A 5,059-nucleotide genomic window follows, 5' to 3' on the forward strand; every position below is an offset into this window, starting at 1 on the left:
CTCTGTTTTACCAAAACGTTACGAAGGGAAATAGAGAGATTACAACCCCATCTCGGTGAGACCGAGATCCCTATCGGTGACAGTGAAAAGACTAGGGTTTCTGGCAGTCTCTATGTGATACGTCTCCAACGTATCTGTACTTTTTGATTGTTCCATGCTATATTATATTATGTTTTGGACATTATTGGGCTTTATTATACACTTTTATATTATTTTTGGGACTAACCTATTAACCGGAGGCCCATCCCAGAATTGTTGTTTTTTGCCTATTTTAGGGTTTCACAGAAAAAGAATATCAAACGGAGTCCAAACGGAATGAAACCTTTGGGAACGTGATTTTTGGAACGAACATGATCCAGAGGACTTGGACCCTACGTCAAGCAATCAACGAGGAAGGCACGAGGTAGGGGGAGCGCCTCCCGCCCAGGCGAGCCCTCCACCCTCGTGGGCCCTCTATTGCTCCACCGACGTACTCCTTCCTCCTATATATACCTACGTACCCCCAAACTACCAGATACGGAGCCAAAACCATAATTCCACCGCCGTAACTTTCTGTATCCACGAGATCCCATCTTGGGGCCTTTTCCGGAGCTCCGCCGGAGGGGACATCGATCACGGAGGGCTTCTACATCAACACCATAGCCCTTCCGATGAATTGTGAGTAGTTTACTACAGACCTACGGGTCCATAGTTATTAGCTAGATGGCTTCTTCTCTCTTTTTGGATCTCAATACAAAGTTCACCCCCTCTCTTTTGGAGATCTATTCGATGTAATCTTCTTTTGCGGTGTGCTTGTTGAGACCGATGAATTGTGGGTTTATGATCAAGTTTATCTATGAACAATATTTTAATCTTCTCTGAATTCTTTTTTATGTATGATTGGTTATCTTTGCAAGTCTCTTCGAATTATCAGTTTGGTTGGGCTTACTAGATTGATCTTTCTTGCAATGGGAGAAGTGCTTAGCTTTGGGTTCAATCTTGCGGTGTCCTTTCCCAGTGACAGTAGGGGTAGCAAGGCACGTATTGTATTGTTTCCATCGAGGATAACAAGATGGGGTTTATATCATATTGCATGAGTTTATCCCTCTACATCATGTCATCTTGCTTAAAGCGTTACTCTGTTCTCTTGAACTTAATACTCTAGATGCATGCTGGATAGCGGTCGATGTGTGGAGTAATAGTAGTAGATGCAGGTAGGAGTCGGTCTACTTGTCTCAGACGTGATGCCTATATACATGATCATACCTACCTATTCTCATAACTATGCTCAATTGTATCAATTTCTCAACAGTAATTTGTTCACCCACCGTAAATACTTATGCTCTCGAGAGAAGCCACTAGTGAAACCTATGGCCCCCGGGTCTATCTTCCATCATAGTAATCTTCCAATACTTAGTTATTTCCTTTGCCATTTATTTTACTTTGCATCTTTTATTTCTCTTTACAATAAAAATACGAAAAATATTATCTTATCATATCTATCAGATCTCACTCTCGTAAGTGACCGTGTAGGGATTGACAACCCCTTATCGCGTTGGTTGCGAGGATTTATTTGTTTGTGTAGGTGCGAGGGACTTGTGCGCGGCCTCCTACTGGATTGATACCTTGGTTCTCAAAAGCTGAGGGAAATACTTACGCTACTTTGCTGCATCACCCTTTCCGCTTCAAGGGAAAACCAACGCAGTGCTCAGGAGGTAGCAAGAATGATTTCTGGCGCCGTTGCCGGGGAGGTTCGCGCAAGACAAGTCAAGATTTGACTCCCGACAACGAGTCACTTGTGGCGCCGTTGCAAGTCAAGACATACCAAGTACCCATCACAAACCCTTATCTCCCGCATTAAATTATTTGCCATTTGCCTCTCGTTTTCCTCTCCCCCACTTCACCCTTGTCGTTTTATTCGCCCTCTCTCTCCATCCTCCCTCTCTTTCTCTATTTGCCTCTATTTGCCTCCTTTTGCCCGTTTCTTGTTTGCTTGTGTGTTGGATTGCTTGCTTGTCACGATGGCTCAAGATAATACTAAATTGTGTGACTTCACCAATACCAACAACAATAATTTCCTTAGCACTCCGATTGCTCCTCTTACTGATACTGAATCTTGTGAAATCAATGCTGCTTTGTTGAATCTTGTCATGAAAGATCAATTCGCCGGCCTTCCTTGTGGAGATGCCGCTACCCATCTGAATAGCTTCATTGATTTATGTGATATGCAAAATAAGAAATATGTGGATAATGATATTGTTAAATTGAAGCTATTTCCTTTTTCGCTTAGAGATCGTGCTAAAGCTTGGTTTTCGCCTTTTCCTAAAAATAGTATTGATTCATGGAATAAGTGCAAAGATGCTTTTATCTCTAAGTATTTTCCTCCCGCTAAGATCATCTCTCTTAGAAATGATATTATGAATTTTAAGCAACTTGATCATGAACATGTTGCACAAGCTTGGGAGAGGATGAAATTAATGATACGTAATTGCCCTACACATGGTTTGAATTTGTGGATGATTATACAAAAATTTTATGCCGGATTAAATTTTGCTTATAGAAATCTTTTAGATTCGGCCACAGGAGGCACTTTTATGGAAATCACTTTATCAGAAGCTACTAAACTCCTAGATAATATTATGGTTAATTATTCTCAATGGCACATTGAAAGATCTACTAATAAGAAAGTGCATGCAATAGAAGAAATTAATGTTTTGAGTGGAAAGATGGATGAACTTATGAAATTATTTGCTAATAAAAGTGTTTCTTCTGATCCTAATGAAATGCCTTTGTCTACTTTGATTGAGAATAATAATGAATCTATGGATGTGAATTTTGTTGGTAGGAATAATTTTAGTAACAACTTGTATAGAGGAAACTTTAATCCTAGACCGTATCCTAGTAATTCCTCTAATAACTATGGTAATTCCTACAACAATTCTTATGGAAATTATAATAAGATTCCCTCTGATTTTTAATCATATTAAAGAATTTATTACTTCGCAAAAGAATTTCAATGCTTTGATTAAACAAAAATTGCTTAAGATTGATGAGTTGGCTAGGAACGTTGATAGAATTTCTCTTGATGTTGATTATTTGAAACTTAGATCTATTCCACCTAAGCATGATATCAATGAGTCTCTCAAAGCCATGAGAATTTCCATTGATGAGTGCAAAGAAAGAACCGCTAGGATGCGTGCTAAGAAAGATTGCTTTATAAAAGCGTGTTCTTCTAGTTTCCATGATAATAAAGATGAAGATCTAAAAGTTATTGATGTGTCCCCTATTAAATCTTTGTTTTACAATATAAATCTTGATAATGATGGGACTGAATATGATCCACCTTTACCTAGACGGTGTTCCAAAAATTCGGAGTCTTTAGATCTTGATGCTAAAATTGTTAAAAGTGGGATTGAAGAAGTCAAAACTTTAAATATTAATGAACCCACTATTTTGGATTTCAAGGAATTTAATTATGATAATTCCTCTTTGATAGATTGTATTTTCTTGTTGCAATTCGTGCTAAATTCTCCTCATGCTTATAGTCAAAATAAAGCTTTTACTAAACATATTGTTGATGCTTTGATGCAATCTTATGAAGAAAAACTTGAGTTGGAAGTTTCTATCCCTAGAAAACTTTATGATGAGTGGGAACCTACTATTAAAATTAAAATCAAATATCATGAATGCTATGCTTTGTGTGATTTGGGTGCTAGTGTTTCCACGATTCCAAAGACTTTGTGTGATTTGCTTGGTTTCCGTGATTTTGATGATTGCTTTTTAAACTTGCACCTTGCGGATTCCACTATTAAGAAACCTATGGGAAGAATTAATGATGTTCTTATTGTTGGAAATATGAATTATGTTCCCGTAGATTTTATTGTTCTTGACATAGATTGCAATCCTTCATGTCCTATTATTCTTGGTAGACCTTTCCTTAGAACGATTGCTGCAATTATTGATATGAAGGAAGGGAATATTAGATTCCAATTTACGTAAAGGAAATGCATGGAACACTTCCCTAGAAATAAAATTAAATTACCTTATGAATCTATTATGAGAGCCACTTATGGATTGCCTACCAAATATGGCAATACCTAGATCTATCCTTGCTTTTATGCCTAGCTAGGGGCGTTAAACGATAGCGCTTGTTGGGAGGCAACCCACTTTTATTTTTATTCCTTGTTTTTTTCTCCTGTTTAGTAATAAATGATATATATAGCCTCTGTTTTGTTTGTGTTTTTTGTGTTTAATTAGTGTTTGTGCCAAGTAGAACCGTTGGGAAGACTTGGGGAAAGTCTTTTTAATCTTGCTGTAAAAAACAGAAACTTTAGCACTCACGAGAATTGCTGCCATTTTTAGTTGGACAGTGCTATTTAGTTAATTCTTTTTGAATATGATTAATAGATAAATTCCTCACGTCCAGAAATTTATTTTAGAATTTTTGGGGTTCCAGATATTGCGTTAGCTACAGATTACTATAGACTGTTCTGTTTTTGACGGATTCTGTTTTTCGTGTGTTGTTTGCTTATTTTGATGAATCTATGGCTAGTAAAATAGTTTATAAACCATAGATAAGTTGGAATACAGTAGGTTTAACACCAATATAAATAAAGAATGAGTTCATTACAGTACCTTGAAGTGGTGTTTTGTTTTCTTTCGCTAACGGAGCTCACAAAATTTTCTACTTTAAGTTTTGTGTTGTGAAGTTTTCAAGTTTTGGGTAAAAGATTTGATGGATTATGGAACAAGGAGTGGAAAGAGTCTAAGCTTGGGGATGCCCATGGCACCCCAAGATAATCTAAGGACACCTAAAAGCCAAAGCTTGGGGATGCCCTAGAAGGCATCCCCTCTTTCGTCTACTTCCATCGGTAACTTTACTTGGAGCTATATTTTTATTTACCACATGATATGTGTTTTCCTTGGAGTGTCCTGTATTATTTGAGTCTTTATTTGTCAGTTTTCCACAATCATCCTTGCTGTACACACCTTTTGAGAGAGACACACATGATTCGGAATTTGTTAGAATACTCTATGTGCTTCACTTATATCTTTTGAGTTATATAGTTTTTGCTCTAGT

This window comes from Triticum aestivum, chromosome 5A (genome assembly GCF_018294505.1).
Source record: "Triticum aestivum cultivar Chinese Spring chromosome 5A, IWGSC CS RefSeq v2.1, whole genome shotgun sequence".
Taxonomy (NCBI): domain Eukaryota; kingdom Viridiplantae; phylum Streptophyta; class Magnoliopsida; order Poales; family Poaceae; genus Triticum; species Triticum aestivum.